Source organism: Protopterus annectens, chromosome 8.part0 (assembly GCF_019279795.1).
Source record: "Protopterus annectens isolate FY-2018-M chromosome 8.part0, PAN1.0, whole genome shotgun sequence".
NCBI classification, from domain to species: Eukaryota; Metazoa; Chordata; order Ceratodontiformes; family Protopteridae; genus Protopterus; species Protopterus annectens.
This window is the reverse complement of record NC_056741.1, coordinates 138844965-138862353: the sequence shown is the minus strand read 5'-3', so window position 1 is coordinate 138862353 and position 17389 is coordinate 138844965. Positions and strand designations below refer to the sequence as shown.

General features: G+C 40.2%; 1 protein-coding gene across 1 annotated transcript in view; it reads right to left on the bottom strand.

Annotated features, from left to right (window-relative positions):
• LOC122808162 (CD209 antigen-like protein B) overlaps window positions 1–17389 on the bottom strand; it is a 324810-nt gene that overhangs the window by 27319 nt on the left and 280102 nt on the right. The gene's annotated exons all lie outside the window — the stretch shown is intronic.

Here is a 17389-nt window from a genome sequence, read left to right as displayed (position 1 = left end):
TTCATGAACTAATCTGCATGTTCCCATCATCATTATAGAGATTGACTGTAAGCAACATGTATGACAACCTTTAAGTTTATCAGATAATTTACTAGTCTCTGCATTTATAACTTAAATAGGCAAGACAGGCCACTTCTTAATACATAGAAGGCCGTGGTGGTGCAGCGGTTAGCATTGTCACCTCACAGCAAGAGGTTCTCCCGTTCGATTCTCGGCTGGAGTGCCTTCTGTGTGGAGTCTGCATGTCCTCCCCACAGTCGAGTGACGTCTAAAGACATGCAGGTAGGTGCGTGCGTGAATGGGTGTGCTTTCTTTGAAGGTTGGGCATCGGGCTGGCAACTCGGCACTGTAAAAATTCACTGCCAATCATTAGCAGACCAGAGTTCCACTGTGGCCAGCCCTAACCGAGAAAAGCCAAAAGACATTACTATCAGAGTAACACAGTGCCAACAGATCAGCTACTACCAAAAGGATCGTCCGGAATTACAAAAGTGATTAGTGGAAAGCTATAAGGGTCTGTCCAGGGGCCAGTACTCTTTAATGGTTTGGAAGAGGCATATCTGAGGGAAGCAGCATCAGAATTAAGTTTTTTGTTTATTTCACAAAGATAGACGCAGCAGGTAATGATGAGGAGAAAAGTATACTGAAGAATTTGAAAAGACTACACAACTGGGCAGAAAGGTGACAGGTAAGGTTCAGTGTGTGAATGTGTAAGATGCAGCCCTTAGACAATAACACCATTAGCAAGTGATATGAGATGAGAAGAGTGGACCTTTTTTCTTTCTATATATTTGTTTACCAGGGTAGTGTACTGATCTCAATGGACCATTTGCAGGCACAGCCTGGTTGAATAGGATCACATAAGAACTAAACAAAATATATTTACAGATACAAGGACAAGAATATGATAATACACACACACACACACACACACACACACACACACACACACACACACACACACAAGTCTACTTTGATTTACTGAAAACTCATTTAACTGAATTTTAATTCACCCTCAGAAAATCGCTGAAAGCTCAAATCACTGAAAACTCATTTCACCGAATCACATTTCACTGAATGTAAGTACTGTTGGGCAAATAAAACGTATACGCCCTTTTACCCACTGTAGTGTGATCCTGGAGTTAGTATATATAGTTAGGGGTGTGTGGGGGGCACAGCCCCCCACATTGGGGGTGTGAGGGCATAGCCCCTTACCTACTTAGCTTTTAGATTTATGAATCTCATTTCACTGAACGCTAACAATATAAAACCAAAAGTAGGTGGGGGGGGCTATGCCCCCCACACACCCCAATGTGGTGGGGTTGCCTCCCCACCCCCAACTATAAGTACTAACTCCAGGATTGAACCACAGTGGGGAAAAGGACATATAGGTTTTATTTCCCCAACAGTACTTACATTCAGTGAAATGTGATTCAGTGAAATGAATTTTCAGTAATTTGAGCTCTTAGCAGTTTTGCAAAAATATGCTGCAACATTTAGTTTAAAAAGCAGTTAACAATGTCAAAACATGGACGAAAAAATGGAATTATCTTAGAAGAGCTTGATTGCAAAAGAGCTTGAAAAGGGTTTTCACCTGGACTAGACCCTCTGAACAGAGTGTTAGGATAGTGGGTGTAGCAAAAATAAAAATAATATAATATGAGGTTATTATCTTGAGCAGCATTTAATTTATCTCTTCTTTTTTACCTTCGTTACACAGAATCATTTACTATTATGATATCCCATTGCTACTGTGATGCCCGTGCACTGGCCCAGTAATCAAGGAGCCTCAATCCTCACCACTAACACCAGTAAGGGACATGCACATTGGAAGGATAACAAGTACATGCATAGTAAAGTACAATTTCCCTTAAGAGCATACAAAGATCACATTTACTCTGGGGCTGGTTTCTCCCTCTTTGTCCAGATCCCCAATAAGACTTGCCACTGGCACAGCTGTATGGTTCAGATCTCAGCCGAGTGGTCAAGCCAAAACCTCCAGCACCCTCTCTGTCCAACCAGTGCTTCATGTCCCTGCCCAAGTAGCTGACACACACACACACACACACACACACACACACACACACACACACACTTTGAGATTTCAGTTATATACAGGCTCACAGACACTCCTGGGGAGGACTGGCACAGGTTCACTAGCTATGGTCCCTTCTGCCCAGAATATAAGGTAGTTCCGACTACCACCAACCACTACTTATCAGCTACTGTAAAGGCCCTTACCAAAGGGTATCCAATTATACTGTGCAATGTTGCTGTTATCTAAATAGTAAGTGTGACCCAGGCTAAGGCTATTGGAGTGGCTTGTACAGTATCACCAAATACATGCAAACACTCTAAGAGCTTAAATTATCTCTACACAAAACAGCCACAGTTGCGAGGTTTAAAAATATTTAATAATAAATAATAAAAACACAAGGCAATACTCATTAATTCAACACAGTGACTATAAAGAGTTCAGAAATCACAGGAAAATACTTTTAAACAACATTGTAGGACAGACTCACATAATATAGAAAACATCTACACTGATCTGGCTATATTCCTATCTATCCCTAAGAGAAACTATGTTCTAAATAACTTTACTTACAGAGCAAGGCACAGTGCTGGTGAGTTGTTAACAGGTCTGAAGACAAATACAAAATGCACTTCTTTCTCTCTAAGATAGTCCTTAAATTGATAATGCACATTACTGCTGACTCATCTCAGATTACATCATTCTTGTCACTTCTGATTTAGTTCCCAGGTGAACAGAGACTTAAAATGTAACATGTATTTGTGATCTGCAGCTGACAGGAAGTCACAGGGCAATAAAAGACACTTTACATGTGAAACCTAGTAATTATCTCTGTCTTAAGACAATAGAAAAAAACTCCTAGCCCAGACACCCTGTCTCTTAGCTTGAGATCACACACAGTCATAAAATTCTTTACTTATTTTCTCAGAGTTTGCAAGTTAACTCTGTATGTTCCAACTGTTACTATGAAACCATACATTTGCATTGGCATATTGCTTATACACACCTCTGCTCCCTTCCAGCAGGGTGCACTATGGTTACATTTTTGAAGCTCAGCACATAACATAGTTTAATCATAACATATGGTTCTCTCATATTTGTAAAACAAGCCTGTGGATCATATTAATATTTACAATGGCATAGAATTATTTACAAAATTCTATTTAGCTAGGCTGACAGCCCCTCAGTTTATCACAGTTACTTTCAACCACAGAATGCTAGGGTGTACACATAGGGGACTGAGTCTATAAGCAAATGGTTTGTGTTTCCACTCTGCAGCAGCCTAGTCAGACCACATCCTGAGCACAGCATGCAGTTCTGGAGGTCATATAAGGAGCAGGACAGAGTGCTGTTGGGAGGAAATGAGGGAAGAGCTGCCAGAAAGATCCAGGAGGTAGAGGCAAAGGAGTATAACTATAGGCTAGAGGAGCTAAAGATCTTCTCATTTGAAAATATACAGAGGAAACATGATACTGGTGGACAAAAACATGTCAGGGATAAGGATGTGGAGGGGTCATTCTGAATAGAAAGGACAGAAAGGGAAGGGGGCCACATGCAGCATACTGCAGAGCTTGACTACTCCCTAGATCTATGAAAGTACTTCTTTCACAGAGAGGGTTGTGGGCCCATAAAATGGACTTCTGGGAAGGCTGATGGAAAAGGAATACACAGAGTGATCTAATGGGGCAGTTACAGTATAGGAGGACAATGGGTAAGGAGGAAGATAAGTGTAGAGGGGAAGTAGAATGTGATTCCTTTTTACCTGGCATTCATTAGTCTGGATGCACTTTATTTTTATCTGACAGATCAGTTCCATGAAATAGGCATTTTCTGCTATTTTACACTACTTAGACAGTATTCTGGGGTATTAATTTATAGCAGCCATTGCTATAAAAATTTATGCATACCATGATAGAAAGCAGTGGTGCAGATGGTTTACTATCACATTGTTGATCGCACTATGTGCGATCAACCAATGTGCGGGAACTCAGGTAGCAGAACCAGAAGTGTGATTACAGCATTGTCAAACCTTACAATAGCGAACATTCACTATAACAAGTTTTGACAATGTAGTGCAGATCACACTATAGTGGGGATCGAGAAATGTACCCTTTCCACAGTGTAGTGCGATCTTGGAGTTTGTATATATATATATATATATATATATATATAAGTAGGGGGTGTGGGGGGCACAGCCCCCCACATGGGCGGTGCAGCGGGTCTTGCCGCCCTGCAAAAACTGTTGAATGTTGAGAAGATTTGAGCATTTTAGTGTAGTTGACATGTTCGACATTCGACTTCACTGAAATGCTCAGTTCGGCATTTACAGTGTTTGGTGTTCTGATTTCCGAACATTTTGTTTGGACATCTGTACACTCAAACATTGTACTGTCGAACATGTGATAGTAAACCGGTGCAGATACAGAGAATGAGGCTAAAAATAGTAATGGGATATAAAAAGGATGAATTGTTCAATGGAACAGAGATAAAAAGAAGATTGAAGTTAGATAAAGGTGAAGACAATAACATTTTGGCATATTAAATCATTATTTTTTTCTGAGAACAGACCACTGCTATGAAGCTATCAAGTTACTGAGCAGGCAATAATATACATTTAAAATTATACTGTCTGATAAAGCATTTCAAGTGAAATTATTCCATTTGGAAAATAAAGTAATAGCTTCCTTACTGCAATAAATGGGCATTAGCATTATCACAATGGCCTAGAGATGGAAACCAAGATAGATGAAAAGAAGAAAGAGGTCAAATGTGACAGAATTAGAGACTGAAAATCTAACTGAGATCAAGCATCAGATGAGATAAAGAAAAATAAAGAGTAACACAGGTAAATACTGAGATAGGTACGGCATGATGCAGGCCATAGTGTAAGAAAAATATATACAATGCAAATTAACTGAAAAGGATAGAGACTTCATTAGTTTTTTTTTTTTTAATGAAAGACAAGGCAAATGTCCATGTTGAAGAAGGTCACCACTGTAAATGATAAATATTGTAAACCAAAAGTACCAGATGCAACAACATAAAACACTCAAAAATCAGCTGGAACTGATCCGTAATGGCAACAGCACTTTTCAAGTATAGCCAAAGCTCGGACGAGTGAAAAAAATGTTTATTCAATAATACATTAACAATACGTTAAGTGCTTTCATCCACTGGACAGTGGATGTCATCAGAAGTGTGATGAAGTCCACTGTCCAGTGGATGAAAGCGCTTAACGTATTGTTAATGTATTATTGAATAAACATTTTTTTTTACTTGTCCGAGCATTGGCTATACTTGAATAGTACTGTTGCCATTACGGATCAGTTCCAAATGATAAATATTGGTTTATGGAATAATGAAAATAAATGGATTCAGCAACTCAGCTGTATATTTTTGTATATTTTTCTTATACTATGCCATGCATTATGCATACTTGTGTCATAGACTTTATCTGTCTGCAGTAGTGAAGCGGTTAGTACTGTCACGTCACAGCAAGAGGTTCTCCGGTTTGATTCTGGGTTGGGGTGCTTTCCGTGTAGAGTCTCCCTGCATTCACTTGGGTTTCCTCCTGGTGCTCCAGTTTCCTCCCACATTCCAAAGACATAGGTTCATAGGTTCATAGGTTCATACTAGGCTATCTGCCCGAGGGCATTTACAAGCCTAGCCCATCGCTTGTGCTTGCCACCTTTCCTTTTGGGGAACTATACCCATTATTTATTTTTCTCTGTCGAGCAATTGAGCAGTGACACTGAAATGGGGTATATGGGACGATCTCCATCCATCCATCCATTGGTCTTGATTTTCTTCTTGGAATGCCACTCTGCCTCACATGTACCCACGATTTTTTTCCACACAGCAGGGAGTCTTTTGGTGATGAATTCATCCCTCCAGCCACGCCCCATTAGTAGCCGTCGAGGGTTTAAGTCTCCTTGTGGCTCTGATGGATCTAGATTTGGATCTAGACGCATGTGAAGCATATGGGGCATTCTATCTGGGTTTGTATGCCTAGTATAAGGGTCAAGGAGCACACCTCTGAGCAAGCGGTAAGCAACTGAATCTCAGCTTCGTGGGGACAGCATAGGGAGATTTTTTTCAGATTTTTATTTTTGGTTAGGGTTTTTTGTGGCCTCTCTGCTGCTGCTGCTCTAATACGCTGCTGCATGGGGCATTGTTGTCAATATCATTGGTCTGATGAGTGATGAGTAAAGGAGACTAGACCTGACCTTGATTATGATGAGAATCCTTCATGATAGGTGGGCAATGATCCCTTCTACATGATAAGGTTTAGCTACATGGGTGTCGAATGACAGACTACTATCAACCTGGGTCCCCAGGTCCCCTGTCCCTGATCAGGTGTGGATGTCCTATTAATTGTTTGGTAGCTAGGGGTAACCTTTCCTTTTTATGACTATAAATTTTATGCATTATTTATTTTTTAGGGCTCTGGCACCAGTTATGCCTTATCTTAACTTTTAGGAAAGGATATCTGCAGGATGTGTCATTTCTGTGTGACCCTTCTGCCTTCACTTGCAGTCATCAGCAAGAAACCTCAGCTGTAACCTCCTGGCTTGGTCAAAAGTAGATGCCAAAAAAGTAGATGCCAAAGGACTGTGGGCCCTTGGGACTCCCTGTGGACACCACCAGTGAACAGTGGCTGACGGACTGAGCCTGTGGGAACAACTCGACCCCAGGCTTTGGCAGCCTGTTCTGTTGCCCCAGCTCTTTGCGGGATGCTGGTGTGATTTTTTCCCACTGAAAGTTTGGGTGAACCCCGAAGGTGATTAGCCAGATCGAGGTAGGCTGTGCATCGAGGTAATCCTCAGGACTGCCCTTTGGTGACTGTTTCCCTTAGCCATCATGTTTAAAAGTGCATGAACTGCCTTTGACAAATCAATAGCTTTTTGACACAAAATCCGCAAAAGTCCACAAGTCTAAAAACTCCCAGTCTGTCTATTATCCAGTCCACCTCCTCCGATCCTTTATCTGCAAAGCTTGCTAATCTTTATTTATGAGCTAGGGTCGGAGGAGGCAGGGAGGCTTTGAGGATAAGTGACAGTTGTGGCACCAGGGCGGCGCCCACAGCTGTAGTGGACGCACAGCCTAAGTGAGATTCCTGTGGCTGTGCAGTCTTAGAATTCGGTTCTGTTACAGAGAGGACACCATCAGATTAAGGACACATCCTAGCTGTGCTTTTGGATGCCAGGGTTGAGTTTGGCTGGAGCACTTGCCGGGTTTTGCGGGCGCCTGGTTCTGGATGCCCAGTGTTTCGGGGGAGAAGGCAGCACTGGTTGGGCTGAATGCACTTTGGGCAATGTCGGTCAGATCAGTAAGATCACTATCCTTTGGGGGAGGTTGAGTTTGCACTGACTTTTTCTGGGAGTCTCTTATAGTGTCTGTTTAGTCAGTAAACATATTCATTTTGTTCTAAAGAAGGTTCTAAGGATTTTTTCTTCCTCTGTGTTTAGTTATTTTTTTTATGAGAGCTTGATTTTATTTGATTTTATGAGAGCCTTTTTTTTTACTCTTAGTTTTTTCTTTGGTGTCTTACCTTTTGGCGATTTTTTGCATCTGTGTGGGGGTGTCTGTTTTTTGCAAGAGTTTTGCTTTATCTTGACGTTGCACCCGATTGTTTTTTTTGTAGGATTTTTGCTATTGCTGGTGGCTTGGGATTGCATTTGGCCTGCAGGCTCCTGTAGAAGCTGCTTTTTGTTTTGAGTTCGATTCCCCGTCTCATGAAGTCCCTGCGGTCGGCTAGGCCTTAATGAGACCACACTAGTCTTTAGAAGTGTAAGGTTTTTAAGTGAGAAGTTTTGGGTAAGGTCTTTTAACCACAGGTGGGGGTGATGAGGACCAGACATTGCTTTAGTTTAGATCTTTACTGTGGTCTTGAGGGTGTGTGTGAGGTGGGATGGTGACCGGTTTATTGGTGATGATCTGATCTTGTGGATGATGGGTGTAGTTATGGTGTGGAACTTGTTGGTGGCATCTGTTGAGTGATTGTAAAGGGATTTTTGGGCTAGGGGAGTTTTGTGGGGGTGGTGACTAGTTGTTTTCTATGCATTTTTGAGTGAGGGTAGTTGAGGAATTTTTGTATGTGGGTGTTTTGGGCTTGAGTTTTTAGGGTTCGAGCAGTGGCCGAGGGTGTTTTGTGAGGTGGCCTGTAACATGCTACAATTTGGTGTTTCGCAGATCTGCCTTTGTGTGAAGGCCATGTGAGGATCCCCTCTCCTTGCTTGGTAGCCTGTAAGTCCTGATGTGTGGGTGGGTGTGCTGAATATAATGTTATACCCCTCCTTTCTTGGTCTCCCCGGCATTTGGGGTGTGGTTTCAGATGGGCAGCTGGGAGAGTGGATACGCCTGGGCGCTCTCACACTCCTTTTCCAGGAGATCCGGTCACAGCACAGACATCAATGTTCTGAGGTAGTTTTTTGCTTTGAGAGTTGCTGCATTTTGCCTTGAAGACTTTTCTGTTGGAGCACAGACACAGTGTCTGGAGCATTCCTCCCCGGGCTTGTCCTAGCTGAACTTTCCCAGAAAACACATAATAAATAAATAAAATGCTTAAGAATTGTTTATCAAATAAAAGGATACTGATTTTATTTTCTATTTATTTTTCAGTTTAACGTATTACAGAAGAAGGACATACAGCATGGTAAATATAAATATCCGAAGAAGAAAGTAACTCCAACTCTATCGTGAAGTTGGAGTAAAGTATGAAGAATACAGGATGCCTCTTCCATTGCCAGTGAAAGAAGTAAAACATGCAAAAGTAAGTTCTGAGGAGATTCCATGAAATTAATGTTAGTAGAATCCTTTCCAGAGATGGATGAACTTCACTTGTTATATTTCTTTATAACAGCTCAAGCTTGGCTCAGTCTGTGATACCCAAATATTTAATGTGATGATAATCACAACTGGTTCAGCTGAGACTAATAATAAAATTGTTGTAATGGATGTAAAACATTTGTTGTGTGGCACAAGTGATGAGAGCAATGTATCAGCTACCACGTTTACTCCCATTTGTAATGCCTGCTTTAGTAATCACTGGCAGATTTCAATTATTGTATTTTATAGGAAGGAGATTTATCAACACAGTTTATTCAAGTAATCAACACACTGTAGTAAAATAAAGAAATGGGTGCTATCATGTTAGAGTGTGTGGAATCAATAGTTATGGAATTCATTCCCTAGACATATAGCACAAAATATTTAATTTGTCACTCACAGACTTCCACAATGTGAACCATTTGAAATGCTGTGATCCTCTTCAGAGAGTCCCAAAATATGGAGACTGGCTCATAAAATGGACTTATGCTAAGTCCAAGGTGGCCATTTCACAGAATATTCCCGTTTCTACAAGGTATGGTGATCTTGGAGTTGGTGTATATAAATCTTGGGGTAGAAGACTTGCCCCTATACATCAAAGAGTGCAGGAGGGTTTCCATTCCTGCAAAAAGCAAGTTTTAAGAAGAAGAAGAGTGATGTTTGCTATTCACTCTTTTATGGCATTTTCAATATTTTTTTTTACAATGTGTCAGCATTACACATTACAAGCGATGGCATTTAGGTAGAGAGTCCTCCCACATACTATATTTATAACTTTTCTGTAATTTATTTATTACCATTTCCCACAGATTCCTTAAGATATGGTAAATTTATATGCTAACTATTGACAAGGACTTTACATAGGTCATATATCTCTTTACAAAGCGGTGGTCACATCTGTGGTTTTGCATTCAAGTTCTGAGGCAAGTTTTAATATAGTTTTAATAATATGACAGAATGTATCCATGGTATTTCAGAATTTAGTGAAGACTATTTTTATATATTTTTTATAGTATAGTTATTCAGCAAGATTCAATAAAGCTAGCACAATGATTTTTTCCATGTTTGCGGTGCGATGTGAATATTGCACAGCCAGTTTTAGATTCAGTAAACTTTGTGTAGGGGCATGAAATCACATGCACCCGTGTGCAAAAATGGGTGCTTTTGTAGAATGCAAATTTCAGCATAAGTTGTTGAAATTTATGCTAATGAAGCAAATCTACATGAATGGTTAATCCATCAAAGTGCACTGAAGCCATGTAGACTCCATGTACATGCTGGAACTGAACATGGAAAATTTCCTTGTACAGGAGCATGGAAAGAAGAGCAAGTAAAAGTCATGATATCTGTAAATAAATGACCCAGCAGTTGACACCACACAGATTATGCCCTAAGTACTTGTTGTAGATGAAATTAAGTGTAAATTTTAAAATGTTCAGGTTATTTTCCAAAACATAACTGCACCTTTGGTCTCCCACCCCTAAGTGTAGAAAAAATATCTATGTAATGCAGGCTTCTGAAATATGAAAAGATATGGGACAGGCTACTGTAATGTAATGTTTATGTAATATGTACAACATATCTTGGCAATGTAATACCCTGCCTTGTGTTCTCAAAACTTGGTCTACCATGCAGTTGCCCTGCATTCACAGCTACTAACCATGTAGAATTCAAGCTGTCAGCACAATCATCATGCAAATAAGTGAAAAAATAATGTATTTGGTGAATCACAAAAATAGCGTCTGTGTACTGATGTTCACTTTGTGTAGGCTCCTACATGCTGTTTGGTGTTACAATGTATGTCAACAGTCAGTGGTGACATCAGTGGAGTGTGTCCGGTTCCCTTTCTCAAGACTGTATGACCAATACTGAGCAATTCTCCTTATTTTCTGCCCTTGTGCAATATGTATTAGAATCATTCATAGACAATATTGTATGTGCAATTGTTTAATGTTACGTTTTATATTTTTTTAAATATGTAAACTTTGCGTGATGTGGCGCTTGAAGCAAATGATTTTGGCTATGCGGACTGGTGTGTCACAACACCCAGGTAGTAGACATAACACAGGCACCCAAAAACTGATACTGGACACATTCAGTTTAGGACAGCAGACATGATCCAGACAAACTAACAGAGAAACCAGACAAATTCAATTAGGAGTGCCGGGCATCACGCAACCTGTTCAGGAAAGCGGCACTAAGCTAATACAATCAAGTTAATCATGAATGGTGATAAGGGGACCTTATGTAAACAAATGTATGGTGAAAACTGTTAATTGTAGGACTGGAGTGGAGATGGTTCTGAGTTCAAATACAAGCTATGGAAACTTTTCTTGTACTGTTGTCACATTGCAGCATATACTTCAAGCAAGAGGTGTAAGTATAACAGTGGTGTACACATGGTCATGGGTTTGAATACTACGTATTCCATTCACATCTTACTCCTCTTCCAGGTTAAATTCTATTTACTATTGAGCACTCAAGCAGGTTTTCTAAATCATGTTAAGTACAACCTAAGCAGGTGAATTGCACATTAATTAGCCAATTCTATGTGGTGGACCTACTTCAGAAATTTATAAAGTATACATTCAGCCTACATTCTGGTTTTCTTCTTCAATACTTCAAGAACATTGGAGTAGAGACTTGGAAATTTTAACTGAGATAATGCTAGGGGCTGCTGCAGCTATTCTACATCTGCATGTGCTAGAGGCTGAAGTCAATGTTGCTGGTGCTGCTGACATTAGACCAAGGCCAAGAAGAAGACTGTTCAGGCCCAGAGTAATTTTCCAGGTGCTACATGAGCTGGAGATTGTAGAGTGCTACAGGGCAGACAGGGACATATTACAAGATGCTACAGGGTGGACAGGGACATGTTACAAGAACTCTGTGATCTTTGCCACCCACAGCTCAGAGCTAGAGCCAACTGAGGGGACCCCATCCCAGTGGAAACTAAGGTATGCGTAGCCCTTAGGATATTAGCTAAAGGTACATTTCAAAGACCGACTGGGGACATGATGGAGGTGTCACAGGCATTAGCATCCAGGATACTCCACCATTTTCTGGATGTTATGCTCATACATGCCAGTGAGCAGATATCTTTCCCCCTTTCCCCTGAGGAGAGGGCCAGCAATATGCAACAGTTCTACCATGTAGTGCACTACCCTGAAGTACTGGATGCCATAGATTGCACTCATGTACACATCAAGGAACCACCTGTGAGCAGGGTAGAATCTACATTAACCACAAGGGACACCACTCCATCAATTGCCAAGTCATGTGTAATGGCCAGGGCGTTCTCTTGAATGTGTGTGCTGGCAACCCTGTCAGTTAACCATGGCTCCCATGTCTGGCACACATCATATCTGTACCAGATGTTTTCTAGGGAGACATCCCACATGGCTATTTAATAGGGGAAGTTGGCTATGACCTGGAACAGTGGATGATGACACCCAATAGAAATGCACAAACACCCATGGAAGAATGCCATAATGAAGCACATGCACAAACTAGGAACATCATAAAGCATGTGTTTGGGCTTCTGAAGACACGATTCTGGTGCCTAAAAATATCCAGCGAAGCCTTGCATTATACTTCACGCACATGTACACAAATAATCACAGTATGTGCTATGCTCCACAATCTGATCCTGCAGAAACAGCTACAGCAGGATCAGCAAGGAGAAAGGACACACATCCCTCAAACAGCATCTAGATCACCACAGCAGCCATCACAGGAGGACTCAGAGAAGAAATCCCTGGCTGCTGTCCCCGTAGACAGACGTAGGTGTGCTCAGTATGCCCTTTTTTGACTATGAGACAACACATAGCATTCACTGACCACGTAGGGACCTATGGACTAATACCTTTCTCCTACAAAACACGTATATATTAAAAGTGATGCTAGGCAACTCACACAACCCGTACCTATCCATGTTTTGGCTGTCTACTGCTTGCCTCAGACAGAGTCAGCCCTAAACTGAAATTGTGTCAACTGCTGCATTTGCAAGGTAGGTCCTTAACCTGCAGTGTATTCTTGTAGAGTATTATTACATATCCTGTGCATCTATGAACTTTGTGCATAATGCAAGTAAATAGTGGTGTATTTGTACAGTAATTAAATTAACATGTGACAACTAGACACAATTGTAACATTAGGTGTCTATTTGTAATCGGTAGGCCTCATACATGAATCATTCATACAGTCCTACTGCAGCAGATCACTGGTACAGCTTTCAAGAGAGAAGTTAAAAAATAAGGATACACATTGCAGTGTCAGATTTCAGACTTTTCTATATCCTAACAGTAAATGTGGTTTTATTCACCAACCCCCAGGACAGGGGTGTCCCCTTGCAACTGTGATGACATTAAGTCATGAATGGTACCAACCAACACATGGTAGATGTATGTATGTCACAGTTATTCAGCACCCCAGTTGAGGGACAATAAAATAGATTTGATTATACATTGTGAGTGTTAGGTAAGTGATGAATAGCAGTGTACATTTCTATGCATGTGGTTGTGTGATTAATTATCTCAGTTCTGGCAAACTGCTTCTGTGACCAAAAAGACTAAGGCAGCCATCCAATGCTGTAATGCTATTGAGGGTTCTAATCCTGATATAAGCAGATGTTTTTGTGGTGTACTTGCAATGGTTTGTGGTTTAAAGACTGTTAGTCTATGTCCCATACTGCTATCAACTTTGTCTTGTTTAAATTCCACATTTGCGCTTTGTACCACATATATAAAACATTTATTATAACACTTTGCCATTTTGCTTGGTGCACAACAGTACAGAAACAGTGAAATAGGAAACAGGATTTATATCAGGCTAGCAACCACAGACTCCAGATACAGTCAGTTATTGCCGTTAGTAACTGGGAAATCCTGGCCTGGAGTACAGACAGGAGTGGGCTGTAGTAGTATGTATACTTGACATAGTAGTAAATATCGGGTCTATATTATATTATCGCACCCTTACAAAAGTGAATGATATCGACCCCATGTAACTGAAAGCTTCCAAGAGAAAAAAATCGCTGTTCCAAAAAAACAAATGAACATTGCATAATGCAGGTGGTTCACCCCCCCCATACCCTCCGACATGGGGGACTGTGCCCCCACACCCCCCTACTTAAATATATCAACTCCAAGATTGCACTACAGTGCTGAAAACGGCAAAGTAATGAAAGAGGCCAAGCAAATTCTTTCCCAGGGAAAAAATTTCCTGAAAAGCTGCTTCGCTATTTTGCCTTTTTGCTCTTTTCAGTTTGATCAAGATGCTTTCTACCAACTACATCTGCAATCTGGTAATAAGGAACTGTAAATCTCATATGTGAGCAATGCACCTTGCATTTGTGCACTGCTTACTGATGTGCAAAAAAAGGCAAACTGGGCATCCGTGTACACTTGGTTAACCATAGCAAAAATCCAAGGCCTCTCACACCATTGCTATATCTATCATCTATCTCTCCATATATATCTATAAATATATATATACATATATATATATATATATATATATACACATATATATATATATACACATATATATATATATATATATATATATATATATATATATATATATATATATATATATATATATATATATATATATATATATATATATATATATATATATATATATATATATATATATATATATATATATATATATGTATGTGTATATATATATATATATGTGTGTGTGTGTGTGTAGAGATAAATACACACATGTCCTTAGTGCCCTAAATACCTATCAAGCTCTTAGATCAAGAAATCTGGACAAAGACACAAAAATGGGGGTACAAAGGCCCAAAAATAGGGACAATGTCAAATATTGCTCTTAAAAAAATAGACAGCTGATAGAATAATATGTGTTGCATTACCATGAATTTTTAGAAGATATGACGTGTGAAATAAATATGTCTGCTACTATTTACTGATCTCATCTCTCAATGATTTTCCATTAATTTTCCAGAAAACAACAAGTTTGTGTGAAACAGACCAAATATATGAGTCAAATTCTGGACATTCTGCAAGCATCTGGACAGTTGAGAGGTATGTTGAGCTATCATTCACAGAACCCAGGTCTCCCCTTAGAGTACATGTGGAAACATTGCAAAGTGAGGGCACAATATAAGTATATGTACATATATTGACAAGCCATCCATGTATATCCCCAACAACAATAGCACTAACAATCACAACAATACTGGGCCACCCTGATTTTTCAAAACGTATATCAACAAATGTACAAGGATGGTGCTCAGAGTTTTGCTCATCCAAATGCAAACAGAAAAATATAACTGAAAAGGGTATTGTAGTTACACATCTAAGCTAATAAACTGTATTCACCTGTTAAGTTTGACACTATGAAGCAATATGACTATGCAAGCCTCCCAAGCTGTTGTTCAGTACATGTCTTGGTTATGTCATCTAGTATAATTTCACCTGTAGTCCTGCTTAAACTACACTTGTGCTGTGGCACATAGTCCATAAGCTTAGATAGGTAGGGGTTCTAATCTCACTGCCATCAAATATGGAATTGTAGTCCATAAACATAGATAAGTAGGGCTTTTAATATTACTGCTGACAAATGTGTCTATAATCAAAAGTAGAAGTGTATAACCCAATCTAACTTCACAGATGGCATGGTTTGACATTGTTTTCTTACTTCCACAAACATCCAGTCAAAGCAGTCCTATAAAAATCTTGGCCCCAGTGTGGCCTGCTAATGTCATCTACCATAATAAGATCACCTAAAGTCTTAACTAAATTGGATGTCTGCTGTGGCGCATGCATTAAGTACTGTGATCTGTAGTCTGTAAGCTTAGATAAGTAGGTGTTCTGTTCTCTCTGCAGTCAACTTGGTGTGTGAGCATGTCTCCATAAGGAATGGTGTAAGTGGTTATCCAACACTGACCTTCCAAATGGCATGGTTTTGCACTGTTTTTCTGCTTCCACAAGCATCCAATCTAAGAAGCCCTACAAACTCTTGTCCCCCATGTGGCCTGCTGATGTTATTTATCATAAGATCACCTGAAGCCCTGGTTAAATTGAACTTCTGCTGTGAACCGTGTGTTAAATATTGTGATCTGTAGTATGTAAGCTTAGACAAATAGAGGTTCTCTTCTCACTGCAACCAACTGGGGAGATCTCCATACAGAACTGTTTATGTGGGTATCCCAAACTGACCTACCAAATAGCATAGTTTTGTGCTGTTTTCCTGCTTCCACAAACATCCAGTCTAAGCAGTCCTACAAACTCTTGTGCCTCTCATGGCCTGCTGATGTCATATACCATAAGATCACCTGAAGCTCTGGTTAAATTGCACTTTTGCTGTGGCATGCATGTGAAGTACTGTGATCTGTAAGCTTAGCTAGGTGGGGGTTCTTTTCTCAATGCAGCAAACATGGTGTGTGAGTGTCTCCATAAAGAAAGATTTAAGTGGGTATATCCCACTGACCTACCAAATTACATGGTTTTGCACTGTTTTCCTGCTTCCCCATACACCCAGTCTAAGCAGTCCTACAAACTCTTGTCTCCATATGGCCTGCTGATGTCATCTTGCATAAGATCACCTGAAACCCTAATTTAAACAGACTTCTGCTGTGGCACATGCATTAAGTACTATGATCTGCAGTCTGGAAGTTTAGATAGGTAGGGGTTCTATTCTCACTGCAGTCAACTTGGTGTGTGTGTGAGCAGTTGGTAGATGTTATACAATGCATTTTATAGCAGCCTGTGGTACACTATCCACTTGTCTCCAAAATACACTGCTGATGTCAAAAGTCATATCATATGTTCACAAATTGTCCTGACACATGGGTAGATGTCACCTCATCCTATATAGGACAGCCACTTGTCTCCAAAATACACTGCTGATGTCAAAAGTCATTTCACATGACTGGATGTGTATATATCATGACAGGCTATGTTCACACACTGTCCTAACACACGGGTAGATGTCACCTCATCCTATATAGGTGAGACAACAGTGACATTCCTGTTATGTATTCACAACATCACAACATCTATTTGCAATGGTGATGGACAGGTTGACACATTACATCACAGAGGAGTCCATGTGGACTATGATGTTTGCGGATGATATTGTGATCTGCATTGAGAGTAGGAAACAAGTTTAGTAGAGCCTGGAAAGGTGGCAATATGCTCTCCAGAGGATAGTAATGAAGGTCAGCAGGACTAAGACAGACTATATTTGTGTAAAGAGGATGGAGGATAGAGAAATGATTAGGATGCATGGAGTGCAGTTAGTGAAGGCATATGATGTGAAATACTTTGGATCAGCATTTCAGAGTAATACTGATTGTGGAAGACATGTAAAAAAGAGAGAGCATGCATGGTGGAGTGGCTGGAGAAGAGTATCATGATTGATTTTTGTTAGATCCTTAACAATAAGAGTGAAAGGAGAAGGTGTCCAAGATGGGAGTGAGACCAGCTATGTCATATATGTTGCAGATGATGCCACTGACAAGAATACAGGAGTCATAACAGGTATTTGTAG